This window comes from Leopardus geoffroyi, chromosome C1 (genome assembly GCF_018350155.1).
Source record: "Leopardus geoffroyi isolate Oge1 chromosome C1, O.geoffroyi_Oge1_pat1.0, whole genome shotgun sequence".
In the NCBI taxonomy this organism is placed as follows: domain Eukaryota; kingdom Metazoa; phylum Chordata; class Mammalia; order Carnivora; family Felidae; genus Leopardus; species Leopardus geoffroyi.
The window spans coordinates 175,551,520-175,566,336 of record NC_059328.1 but is presented as its reverse complement, the minus strand read 5'-3'; the positions used below and the strand labels follow the sequence as shown (position 1 = coordinate 175,566,336).

The following is a 14,817-nucleotide window of genomic DNA, read 5'->3' as shown; positions in this document are numbered from 1 at the left end:
ATTTTCTGAACTTCTTTCCAGGAAGCCTAATGTCATTTTTTCTTTATTCCTATCTTTTATTTTTTTTTCCTCCTCTCAAAGCAATTATTATTTTCAGAGAATAATTTTCCTTTAAAGACTACTAAAATCTCTGACTTTCTTTCTCCTTTTCTCTTTCCCCTTAAATAGTGTCTAACATTATTTCATTTATTTCAAAAAATCTTTCTGAATTGATTATAAAGGAATATATAATAATATTTCTTAGTTTATTGTGGCCCAAGACATTTTATAAGGCTATTTCTTCCATCTCTTCCCATTTATTTGTATGTATCATCTATTCCTGAAATGTGTTATACTTTATTTTGATATAGTGTACTTTTATTGTTCTCTTTCATATGATGGCCACATATTTTTACTCTCCTTACCCTAGAAATATGTATCAGTAAGACTGTTTGGTTTTAAGCAACAGAAAACACTTCCAAATTAAGCCCCAAATGAAATTTCTTTTTTTTTTATATACATATTTTTTTAACGTTTATTTATTTTTGAGACAGAGAGAGACAGAGCATGAACGGGGGAGGGTCAGAGAGAGAGGGAGACACAGAATCGGAAGCAGGCTCCAGGCTCTGAGCTGTCAGCACAGACCCCGATGTGGGCTCGAACTCACAGACCCGGACCGCGAGATCATGACCCGAGCCGAAGTCGGACGTTTAACCGACTTAGCCACCCAGGCGCCCCTGAAATTTCTAATGGATATGGAGAAATACTTGGAAACAATAATGCATCTGGAAAATCAGACCTGGGGTACTGTCAGATACCAAGGGGTAGGACAGAAGACATAGCTACCCTCATAACCCAATATAAGCTTGGTCAGAATAACTGGATAGTACAGGAGGATTTGGCAAGTGGAGTCTCCCGGACTCCGCTGAACTGCTTCTACACTCTGCTCAAATCTTCATGCTAACACCAGGACTCTTAGTATAAGCAGCAATGACTTGAGCATACTGTTATGCATAATTAAGTATAACTTCAGCTGCATGGGGGTAAATAGAGGCTTTCTGTTTTTGAATTCAGAACATTGCCTTCTATGAACATTCAAGTGATGCAGAGGATTCCTCCCAAATTGGAAGAATGTTCCAATATCGATGGTTAAAAACCAGACATATATACATTACAGTAGCTTTCTATATTTTTGTCACTATTTTGGATTTTAGCCTAGGGAAATGGAAACACATTTGTACTATTTTTATCTGCTATCATCCTGGTTCCTAGGTAAGATTTTTTTGTGTTTGAACAATGCTAGTAACATGATTCTTGTTTCAGTATGAATGCCTCTTTTTACAAGGTAAGAGGAAAATTTCCTCTGTGATTTAGCATTTAACAGTGTTACATGTGCTAAAATAATGAAGTAAGTTTGCCTTTTTAAACATATCATGTATATATGCTGATTTGAAGCATTTGGCTTCAAATGTTTGTCTTACCTTTGGTGTCTGATTGATTAGAAGCTCAAAATGGAATGTGTGAGTTTATGTGTCTTGTATATTAACTTAATTACCAGGTTTTAATGTGCAATCTGTTAGATTTTATTGGCAAGGCATATCACAACTTTTAGTGAGTCACATCTAGTACCAAAGGCACACTTTAAAAGAAAGAAACCACATAATTACATCAGGTTTAGTCTATTTAAACACATTGGACTGATTAGATACTTTGGTTTAATTTTCTGAGAAAAGATAGGAAGTTTTAAATTGTATTCGTTATTTACATTATGCTTTTTATTCATTTGTAAGTATAAATCAATTTGGGCTATGAAAAAGGAACTTAGCATGTCTTTGTCCTTCAGCAAAATAAATGAATGCTTGCATCACATAGAAAATGAGTGCATATATATGTGTATGTGCATTTTTAAAATATTTGGATTACTGAATCCTCAGATATTTAATGTTGTGTGCATATTTATATGTCCATTACATTCTCAAAGGGACCCTGGCCAGAATGAGATCCGGAAGCACACTTTAGTGACTACTTTATATTTCTTTCTTACTACTCAATAAAATAAATTTTAATGAAGTATCAATGAGTTATTGAAAAATATTTTATCTTTGTATATAAACATATGAAGTACTATCTCTAGCACTATATTCATTAATCATCTTTAAATTTAGATGGTAAAAGATGAAGTAAAAATGGAACCACCATCTTAACACATGTATAAACTAGATATATAATCCACTAGAAATATCTTGATAAGCTATAAATCTGAATAAATTCTCAAGTTACATTTAATGGATTAAAATGCTACTAATGAAGTCTCAACAGAGTGTGGGTTCTGCAGATTTCACAATGCAAAAATAATAAAAAATGGAGGAAATATTCTTCAGTATTCAAGCATTATTGCCTAATTAAGCAAAGTAGTCATTCACATCATGGACAAACAGCTGAAATTTTGGTATACACCTTTGTTATACGTATATCTTCCTTTGTAATGTAAATTAAAATATCAACCAACATTCACATTGGAACTGCACTTAGCTCAGTTGTTAAATATTTTAGCAGCAAACTACTGCTTGCATATTTAAGAGTTGAATTCAGTGGCCTGGACACTGTGATAGAGAGCAAGATGGCCAGTTCCACATTTATGTGGTCCAGTCTGTTTTGCTGTTACGGGATGACCTCCTAGCTTCAGCTGTTGGCTAACATGTCTCCGCTTGAACACACAGGAGATATATATACTTATGTAAAGATGATTTACGTATTTAAAAAGTTATCTCTTTCCCAGTTCTGTTGACTGTTACTGAGTTATGTTTTATTTATATGATTGTTGACTATCTTCTTTACTGAATTATCATTACTGTGTTTGCTATTGAGACATAAATTCCAATTAAATATTGTGTTTTTTTCCCCTCCACATCATCGTTAGGATCTCTAGCTAGCTATGGATTATAAGAGTTGTGAAATATTTATTTATTTATTTATTTATTTATTTATTTATTTTCATTTTCATTTTTTTCTAAATAGGCTTCATGCCCAGCCTGAAGCCCAATGCAGGCCTTGAACTCATGACCTTGAGCTCAAGACCTGAGATGAGATCAAGAGTCCAATACTTAACTGACTAAGCCACTCAGGCACTCCAAGTTGGGAAAATCTTAAAAACAACAACAACAAAAGCAACAACAACAACAACAACAAAAAAAAAAAAACCCACATACATACCAAAAGTACAAATGCAAACACACACACACTCTGAATGGTATTTGTAACTGTAACAATTACTGAAAAATTGCTAATAGTCTAGAAACAAGTGAAACACAATCTGTAATATGTAGAAATTTGTGGTGAATATATTTCAATTGAGAATCATTTGAAGTGGGACCAGTCAGAGAAAGTTGGCTGGGTGGAGAGTATGGTGGAGGAGACAGCGAGTGTCTAGCTAGCTGTGTGTTGGTAAAGTTCAGATGTTCTTGGTGGCAGCAGTGGGCATCTCTCTGAGAATGGTCATATCCTGTGTAACCGGTATATTGGCTCCCCTCATTGGCCCTAAATTCCAGGTTTGCTGTTGATTGCCTGAGTTTCCCTATGCCATTCTCACTTTTCTGTTTAGGCTAACTGGAATCAGAGCTTGTTGTTGGTTTGTTTTAGATTAATTGATAATGGCATTTTGATTTTTAAATAACTGATATCCTGTATCAGATGGGAGTTTTTTTTCCTGTTGGCCATGATTATTCAGTCATTCAAGATTTTATTCATTCTTATTTTTGTCATGCAAGAATTCACTTTTTAAAATCAACCAATGGGGGAGAGAGAGGGAAGATGGCGGCATAGGAGGACGCTGGGCTCACCCCGCGTCCTGCTAATCACTTAGATTCCACCTACACCTGCCTAAATAACCCAGAAAACCGCCAGAGGATTAGCAGAACGGAGTCGCTGGAGCCAAGCGCAGACGAGAGGCCCACGGAAGAGGGTAGGAAGGACGGCGAGGCGGTGCATGCTCCACGGACTGGCGGGAGGGAGCCGGGGTGGAGGGGCGGTTCGCCGGCCAAGCAGAGCCCCGGAGTCTGGCTTGCAAAAGCGGAGGGGCCTGACGGACTGTGTTCCGACAGCAAGCGCGACTTAGCCTCTGGGAGGTCATAAGTTAACAGCTCTGCTTGGAAAGCGGGAAGGCTGGAGGACAAAGGGAGGGAGAGCTGCTGAGCCCCCGGACGACAGAGCTCAGTTTGGTGGGGAACAAAGGCGCTCGCCAGCGCCATCTCTCCCGCCCATCCCCCAGCCAAAATCCCAAAGAGAACCAGTTCCTGCCAGGGAACTTGCTCGCTCCGGGCAAACACCCAACTCTGTGCTTCTGTGGAGCCAAACCTCCGGCAGCGGATCTGACTCCCTCCCGCTGCCACAGGGCCCCTCCTGAAGTGGATCACCTAAGGAGAAGCGAGCTAAGCCTGCCCCTCCTGCCCCTGTGCACCTTGCCTACCCACCCCAGCTAATACGCCAGATCCCCAGCACCACAAGCCTGGCAGTGTGCAAGTAGCCCAGACGGGCCACGCCACCCCACAGTGAATCCCGCCCCTAGGAGAGGGGAAGAGAAGGCACACACAAGTCGGACTGTGGCCCCAGTGGTGGGCTGGGGGCAGACATCAGGTCTGACTGCGACTCCGCCCACCAACTCCAGTTATCCACCACAGCACAGGGGAAGTGCCCTGCAGGTCCTCACCACGCCAGGGACTATCCAAAATGACCAAGCGGAAGAATTCCCCTCAGAAGAATCTCCAGGAAATAACAACAGCTAATGAGCTGATCAAAAAGGATTTAAATAATATAACAGAAAGTGAATTTAAAATAATAGTCATAAAATTAATCACCGGGCTTAAAAACAGTATAGAGGACAGCAGAGAATCTCTTGCTACAGAGATCAAGGGACTAAGGAACAGTCACGAGGAGCTGAAAAACGCTTTAAATGAAATGCAAAACAAAATGGAAACCACCACGGCTCGGATTGAAGAGGCAGAGGAGAGAATAGGTGAACTAGAAAATAAAGTTATAGAAAAAGAGGAAGCTGAGAAAAAGAGAGATAAAAAAATCCAGGAGTATGAGGGGAAAATTAGAGAACTAAGTGATACACTAAAAAGAAATAATATACGCATAATTGGTATCCCAGAGGAGGAAGAGAGAGGGAAAGGTGCTGAAGGGGTACTTGAAGAAATAATAGCTGAGAACTTCCCTGAACTGGGGAAGGAAAAAGGCATTGAAATCCAAGAGGCACAGAGAACTCCCTTCAGACGGAACTTGAATCGATCTTCTGCACGACATATCATAGTGAAACTGGCAAAATACAAGGATAAAGAGAAAATTCTGAAAGCAGCAAGGGATACACGTGCCCTCACATATAAAGGGAGACCTATAAGACTCGTGACTGATCTCTCTTTTGAAACTTGGCAGGCCAGAAAGAATTGGCACGAGATTTTCAGTGTGCTAGACAGAAAAAATATGCAGCCGAGAATCCTTTATCCAGCAAGTCTGTCATTTAGAATAGAAGGAGAGATAAAGGTTTCCCAAACAAACAAAAACTGAAGGAATTTGTCACCACTAAACCAGCCCTACAAGAGATCCTAAGGGGAACCCTGTGAGACAAAGTACCAGAGACATCACTACAAGCATAAAACATACAGACATCACAATGACTCTAAACCCGTATCTTTCTATAATAACACTGAATGTAAATGGATTAAATGCGCCAACCAAAAGACATAGGGTATCAGAATGGATAAAAAAACAAGACCCATCTATTTGCTGTCTACAAGAGACTCATTTTAGACCTGAGGACACCTTTAGGTTGAGAGTGAGGGGATGGAGAACTATTTATCATGCTACTGGAAGCCAAAAGAAAGCTGGAGTAGCCATACTTATATCAGACAAACTAGACTTTAAATTAAAGGCTGTAACAAGAGATGAAGAAGGACATTATATAATAGTTACAGGGTCTATTCACCAGGAAGAGCTAACAATTTTAAATGTATATGCGCTGAATACCGGAGCCCCCAAATATATAAAACAACTACTCATAAACATAAGCAACCTTATTGATAAGAATGTGGTAATTGCAGGGGACTTTAACACCCCACTTACAGAAATGGATAGATCATCTAGACACACGGTCAATAAAGAAACAAGGGCCCTGAATGAGACATTGGATCAGATGGACTTGACAGATATATTTAGAACTCTGCATCCCAAAGCAACAGAATATACTTTCTTCTCGAGTGCACATGGAACATTCTCCAAGATAGATCATATACTGGGTCACAAAACAGCCCTCCATAAGTTTACCAGAATTGAAATTATACCATGCATACTTTCAGACCACAATGCTATGAAGCTTGAAATCAACCACAGAAAAAAGTCTGGAAAACCTCCAAAAGCATGGAGGTTAAAGAACACCCTACTAACAAATGAGTGGGTCAACCAGGCAATTAGAGAAGAAATTAAAAAATATATGGAAACAAACGAAAATGAAAATACAACAATCCAAACGCTTTGGGACGCAGCGAAGGCAGTCCTGAGAGGAAAATACATTGCAATCCAGGCCTATCTCAAGAAACAAGAAAAATCCCAAATACAAAATCTAACAGCACACCTAAAGGAAATAGAAGCAGAACAGCAAAGGCAGCCTAAACCCAGCAGAAGAAGAGAAATAATAAAGATCAGAGCAGAAATAAACAATATAGAATCTAAAAAAACTGTAGAGCAGATCAATGAAACCAAGAGTTGGTTTTTTGAAAAAATAAACAAAATTGACAAACCTCTAGCCAGGCTTCTCAAAAAGAAAAGGGAGATGACCCAAATAGATAAAATCATGAATGAAAATGGAATTATTACAACCAATCCCTCAGAGATACAAACAATTATCAGGGAATAATATGAAAAATTATATGCCAACAAATTGGACAACCTGGAAGAAATGGACAAATTCCTGAACACCCACACTCTTCCAAAACTCAATCAGGAGGAAATAGAAAGCTTGAACAGACCCATAACCAGCGAAGAAATTGAATCGGTTATCAAAAATCTCCCAACAAATAAGAGTCCAGGACCAGATGGCTTCCCTGGGGAGTTCTACCAGACGTTTAAAGCAGAGATAATACCTATCCTTCTCAAGCTATTCCAAGAAATAGAAAGGGAAGGAAAAGTTCCAGACTCATTCTATGAAGCCAGTATTACTTTGATTCCTAAACCAGACAGAGACCCAGTAAAAAAAAGAGAACTACCGGCCAATATCCCTGATGAATATGGATGCAAAAATTCTCAATAAGATACTAGCAAATCGAATTCAACGGCATATAAAAAGAATTATTCACCATGATCAAGTGGGATTCATTCCTGGGATGCAGGGCTGGTTCAACATTCGCAAATCAATCAACGTGATACATCACATTAACAAAAAAAAAGAGAAGAACCATATGATCCTGTCAATCGATGCAGAAAAGGCCTTTGACAAAATCCAGCACCCTTTCTTAATAAAAACCCTTGAGAAAGTCGGGATAGAAGGAACATACTTAAACATCATAAAAGCCATTTATGAAAAGCCCACAGCTAACATCATCCTCAACGGGGAAAAACTGAGAGCTTTTTCCCTGAGATCTGGAACACGACAGGGATGTCCACTCTCACCGCTGTTGTTTAACATAGTGCTGGAAGTTCTAGCATCAGCAATCAGACAACAAAAGGAAATCAAAGGCATCAAAATTGGCAAAGATGAAATCAAGCTTTCGCTTTTTTCAGATGACATGATATTATACATGGAAAATCTGATAGACTCCACCAAAAGTCTGCTAGAAATGATACATGAATTCAGCAAAGTTGCAGGATACAAAATCAATGTACAGAAATCAGTTGCATTCTTATACACTAACAGTGAAGCAACAGGAAGACAAATAAAGAAACTGATCCCATTCACAATTGCACCAAGAAGCATAAAATACCTAGGAATAAATCTAACCAAAGATGTAAAGGATCTGTATGCTGAAAACTATAGAAAGCTTATGAAGGTAATTGAAGAAGATTTAAAGAAATGGAAAGACATTCCCTGCTCATGGATTGGAAAAATAAATATTGTCAAAATGTCAATACTACCCAAAGCTATCTACACATTCAATGCAATCCCAATCAAAATTGCACCAGCATTCTTCTCGAAACTAGAACAAGCAATCCTAAAATTCATATGGAACCACAAAAGGCCCCGAATAGCCAAAGGAATTTTGAAGAAGAAGACCAAAGCAGGAGGCATCACAATCCCAGACTTTAGCCTCTACTACAAAGCTGTCATCATCAAGACAGCATGGTATTGGCACAAAAACAGACACATAGACCAATGGAATAGAATAGAAACCCCAGAACTAGACCCACAAACGTATGGCCAACTCATCTTTCACAAAGCAGGAAAGAACATCCAATGGAAAAAAGACAGCCTCTTTAACAAATGGTGCTGGGAGAACTGGACAGCAACATGCAGAAGGTTGAAACTAGACCACTTTCTCACACCATTCACAAAAATAAACTCAAAATGGATAAAGGACCTGAATGTGAGACAGGAAACCATGAAAACCTTAGAGGAGAAAGCAGGAAAAGACCTCTCTGACCTCAGCCGTAGCAATCTCTTACTCGACACATCCCCAAAGGCAAGGGAATTAAAAGCAAAAGTGAATTACTGGGACCTTATGAAGATAAAAAGCTTCTGCACAGCAAAGGAAACAACCAACAAAACTAAAAGGCAACCAACGGAATGGGAAAAGATATTTGCAAATGGCATATCGGACAAAGGGCTAGTATCCAAAATCTATAAAGAGCTCACCAAACTCCACACCCGAAAAACAAATAACCCAGTGAAGAAATGGGCAGAAAACATGAATAGACACTTCTCTAAAGAAGACATCTGGATGGCCAACAGGCACATGAAAAGATGTTCAACGTCGCTCCTTATCAGGGAAATACAAATCAAAACCACACTCAGGTATCACCTCACGCCAGTCAGAGTGGCCAAAATGAACAAATCAGGAGACTCTAGATGCTGGAGAGGATGTGGAGAAACGGGAACCCTCTTGCACTGTTGGTGGGAATGCAAATTGGTGCAGCCGCTCTGGAAAGCAGTATGGAGGTACCTCAGAAAATTAAAAATAGACCTACCCTATGACCCAGCAATAGCACTGCTAGGAATTTATCCAAGGGATACCGGAGTACTGATGCATAGGGGCACTTGTACCCCAATGTTCATAGCACTCTCAACAATAGCCAAATTATGGAAAGAGCCTAAATGTCCATCAACTGATGAATGGATAAAGAAATTGTGGTTTATATACACAATGGAATACTACGTGGCAATGAGAAAAAATGAAATATGGCCTTTTGTAGCAACGTGGATGGAACTGGAGAGTGTGATGCTAAGTGAAATAAGCCATACAGAGAAAGACAGATACCATATGGTTTCACTCTTATGTGGATCCTGAGAAACTTGACAGGAACCCATGGGGGAGGGGAAGGAAAAAAGAAAAAAAAAAAAAAGAGGTTAGAGTGGGAGAGAGCCAAAGCATAAGAGACCCTTAAAAACTGAGAACAAACTGGGGGTTGATGGGGGGTGGGAGGGAGGGGAGGGTGGGTGGTGGGTATTGAGGAGGGCACCTTTTGGGATGAGCACTGGGTGTTGTATGGAAACCAATTTGACAATAAATTTCATATATTAAAAAAAAATAAATAAATAAAATAAAATCAACCAATGGGGTCTTTAATTAGATGTGAAGATGAGTTTGGATTCTCTATCTGTGAGAGATAAAATTCTAGTGGGTCTGTGGGCAATAAAATACCTTCAAAATATTTGGTTATTTAAAAAAGAGATTAATTGTTTTTAAAGAAGTACCAAAAATAATTATTTATATTATATTATTTTATATTATTTTATATATAATATAATATAATATAATATTATATTATATTATATTATATTATATTATATTATATTATAAAAGAAAGGGTGGTCAGAATTTGTATGTTGACCACTACTAGGCATAAACAGGGTTAGTCATGCAATAAAGAGTTTTTCTAACCATTAGGGCAGCCTTCAATTTTTGTTTTTAGTATATTTTGACCATTTTATTTCCTTCTTTTAAAAGATAGATGGTTACACCTGGAAGTTATATCACACCATATGTTAACTAACTGAAATTTAAATAAAAACCTAAAAAAAAAGATAAATGGCATTGGAAACCAAGCATTTGTTATAAACAAATATTTCCTGAGACAAGACACTTGAATACTATTATGTACAAAGTTTAAGGAGCATTTATACAACTTTAACAACTACATTACAGTTAGGACTCTTTGTTAACTATGCTCAAGTAATTGATCTTTTTAACTAGTAAGTTGGGCATTTTATTTCAATTATTCATCTAATTTAAACAACCACGAGTCTTTCATAAGATAATTATTCATAATAGGAGCCTGATCAGCTGGCATCTCAGAATTTGCCAGTGTTAGTTGTGCACATTAACTCTATTCTTGTCTAATAAATAAGGGACAACACTTAAGACTCTTAGCAGAGAGAGCTTGAGGACCAGATGAGGTGCTGAGTTTCCATTTTCAGATCAGCAATTTATAAGTGGGGGGGAAAAGTTATTGCAATGATCTAATCCTATTTAATATTAAACATATATCCTTCAAATAGTGAAAGAAAGTACTATACTTGTCAAACATTCATAATTCAAAGCTAAGATTTCCATTTGGCGTTAAATTAAGCAATTATTTGATATGTGTTATTTCCAGGCATGGGGGTCAAATAAGAACACAGATGAGGGAGAAAGCCTGAACTGTGTAATGTAATACAGGGAGGACAATCCCAGGGGAGAAGAAATAACAGTTGTACTTTAGTTGTCCCAAGAATGGTAGTGAGTGCGGTCTACAGATAAATTTGTTTTAAAGGTTTCATTTAACCTAAGCCTTGATGGAATTAGAAAATAATTGACCCTTTAACACTTTATAGTACATATCATGGGTCAGTATTATTCTACGTGCTACATGTGTAGTCATTTAATACTTACACCAGTCCTATGAGGTTTGTCTTAGTAAAGAACTTGTTTGGAGGTTCTAGCAGAGGGGCAAAGCTTCTCATATACCCTTGACCCAAGAACCATCCTCTTCTATCTGGGAAGGTCATCCTCTCCCACTAAGCACACATTTTCTAGAAGGATGCACATGGAGCACTAAGGGAGGAAGGGGACATCTGCCTAGCCAGCCAGATCAGAGGAATCAACCCTGGCAATCAATGGGGTGGCAGATGTTGCAGCCACATCATCCTCACATCCCAGGTTGATCCTATTTGAATCACCAGTGTGCAAATGAAGAAATTAAGGTAACAAAAGATTAAGAAACTTTCCCAAGGACAGATAGCTTGGAACAGTTAGCCATGCAGACGGGATCCAGCACCAGCACTTTTCATTCCACATTTTATCCTCAGATCACCCACCCTGCCCACAGCCCTGCTAAGTTCGGTCTTACAAAGACATGTTCCTTAATCATAAGATGCTGCCTCACTTCTCTAGAGAGCAAATATTTTGTGCACATATTGAAATGTTTTGTGCAAATGATCAAGCTGAGGCAGTGAGCTTAAGTTAAGAAATGCACTAAGAATAGGCCAGTTAAGTGGTAGAGATTAAAGCTCAACTGTCATAATCTGGAGAAGAATCTGAAGGGGCCATGATGGCCATGGCTGGAAAATAAAAATGGGCTCAGGAATCTGATGGACAGAGAAAGTTAAGAGAAGACAGCAGACCCATGGGAGAGCCAGTGACATCATGAAAGAGAGAGAGAGAGAGAAGAGTTTATCCTATTCCAGCTAACTTGTACCATTATTATACAAGAGAGAAGTTGAGAGTGTGCCTGTTTTTGTTTCTGTTTTATCATGGATTATATCATTTGGGAGTCATTGAGAATTCTCCAGGAGAAGAGTGAAATTATCAGGGGGATGATACAATACAATAAGTAAGACAAGACAGTAGAGGATATAATAGATTGAAATGGGAGAGACTAAGAACAAGATATTCATTATAAAAGCCTATGGCTATGGTTGAGGTAAAAGTATAATGTTATTAAGAATGGATCAGAAAATTATAAAAGAAAAACCTGAATTCTTTCATATGTTAATTTATTTATTAAATCATTTATACATTTGTTTCTGTATTTCTTTGTCAACATATATTTACTACTATATCGGTTTCTAGGAACATGAAGATGAACAACTCAGTCCTTTCCCTCAATAAACTCATCATCTAGTGAAGATGTGTATAATAGATTATTCATAGGACCAACATACCTAAACTAAGAAAATCTGGGAAACGTTTTAAAAGAAATGACATTGAATTAGAGGTTAAGGAATGGGAAGGAAAGGTCTAAGATGTTGAAATTTGGTGGCTGTGAGTGTGGTGCTGATAGCAAGAAATATGGAGATAGGAGACTGATTCATCAAGAACTGCTTTCTAAGAATCTATGGGGAAATTGGTTGAGATGAGGGAAACAAATGACCTGGACCACTAATAATCTATCTTTAATTTGTCTTCTATTGCCCTATGAGACACCCAAGGAAAATGTATGCATAGATTTGGAGGCCTAGTTAATAAACATTATCAGGCTGAGATCAAAACACCTTTGGAAGACCTACATGAGCTATACAGGATCAGATGAAGGGCTCTATGTCATTGCTAAAGGTAAGCTTAAGTTCAAGCAGGTAAATGACCATTTTGGCCTCATATCTATTAATCTTGTCCCCTAGTGAGAAAAAGCTAATTCAGTTGGCAGAAAAGCAAATGAGTGTGAGGACTGGAGCAAGAAGTCAGATAACTTTCTCCAACACCAAGAACCTCTTGTGCCAACCCTTCTCAGTCTAGGGAGCCTCCAAAGCAGGACCACAGCCCTGGCTGTCTGATCTCACCATTTAAGTTGGAAGAGAGCCCAAAGGGATTAAAGTGGGGACCAAAGAAAAGTATAGTGTGATGTTTTTGATTCCTTGAGGAAAGACTGGTTAAATGGAAACCACGATTAATAAAGACTGAACCTTGTCTCAGCAGAAAATAACATTACCTATTTCCCTATGACAGTTCTTACCTCTCAAAAGTGCCTTACCTTTCTAGTATCAAAGAATGGTGTGCATCTCAAAAGTAATCATTTTTAAGTGAGTTTGGAAAATGTTAACATAACTTTGCAATATCCCCTTTCTATGCACATTAACACAGAAAAACACTACAAAGTCCCAGGGGAAAGAAACTTAATAATTTATTTCCCCCAAATTATTTGATAATGAATCTTATTTATATAACCCATTAACATTGCAGAAAAGACTTTTGAAAATACTGCAGTAATGGAAGAGACTATAGACATTTGCCAGGACATCTCCCTATTCTAGAGAAACATATATTGTTTCTAAAGATATCCTGAATCTTCTAAGGATTATGTACTTTCCCAAATATATTTCATGCTTAATAAATCTGGGCTGAATAAATATTATTTTCTCTGTGATGGACATTTTTTTTTAATGCTTAATTATTTTTGAGAGTGAGAGAGACAGAGCATGAGCAGGGGAGGGGCAGAGAGAGACAGAGAGGGAGACACAGAATCTGAGCAGGCTCCAGGTTCTGAGCTGTTAGCACAGAGCCTGACACAGGGCTCAAGCTCATGAACTACAAGATCATGACCTGAGCGGAAGTCAGAAGCTCAACCGACTGAGCCACCCAGGCACCCCTGTGATGGACATTTCTTACAGTGCCACCATGATATAGTCACTGGCAGTCATGTGGTATTTCCCAAATTATACCACATAGGTAGCTACTCCATATGGTTAAAAATAAACTTAGTTCTCAGAATTTGAAAGAGGTCCCCACTGTTCTCAGAGCCAGGATAACCTGTAAAGCAGTGATATTGGAGTTTGACTGCTTCACTCATGACTTTCATAGGGACAATGATAATTTGGTTTATTCACTATATTTAAATATAGATTAATTCTTTTAAATTTAGGAGTCATCCCGCATTGCCACCTTCCCTAATCACCACATTCCATACATACACACACATACATGCACTCACTACTATATATTTGTATATTCGTTTAAACATACATTATAATTTCAAAAAAAGATTAAAGATAAATTTAGTCTGAGGTATAGGTATAGTCATTATTTTGAATAATAAATGTAGAATCTAGTTTTTGGAAGTGGTTGATAGCAGAGAAGCACACATTTTGGAAGCAATACAGAGAATGATGATGAAAATGTAGTGAGTACATATTTTACTGTAGCTGTGATGTTAGTGTAGGTTTCCCAAAAAACTAAGCTCCACAAACCAAAAGCACATTCAAATGGCTAATGTGAAAAACAAATAAAAATAAAACAAGACATCACTGCTGGTAGTGAGTGATGCAAGAGGAAGACCAGGTAAAATTCTAGAGCTGGCTAATGACCAGCTGCTTCTGTTTCGTTGATAGTGTGCTTGGCTATAGTTGACAAAGGGGCACAGTGGCTATCCCAGGCTGTCAAAAAGGGTGGTAAAAAGGCATGGATAAAAGATTTCACAAGATGCAGATATTCTGAAGAATTAAAATAAAAATATTTAATTTCAGGATCCTGATTATCCAAGATAAAATTTTTGAAATGAAATGAAAATGAAAATGTCAGAAGTTTAGGGCATTACGGTGTTGTTTATTTAACAGATTGCTGAGTATTCTATCTGTATTTTGATTTAAGATATCATGTCTGATACCTATAGTTTTGTTTTATGAATACTAAGCTGATTAAATTTTAATGTTTACTTATAGCC

General features: G+C 38.0%; 1 long non-coding RNA gene across 1 annotated transcript; it reads left to right on the top strand.

Annotated features, from left to right (window-relative positions):
• Nucleotides 1-719: 719 nt before the first annotated feature.
• LOC123599205 lies at nucleotides 720-13,524 on the top strand. The gene is made up of 3 exons (XR_006713038.1): nucleotides 720-1,251; nucleotides 12,593-12,716; nucleotides 13,341-13,524. It is a non-coding gene; the product is annotated as an uncharacterized LOC123599205 (long non-coding RNA).
• Nucleotides 13,525-14,817: the final 1,293 nt, after the last annotated feature.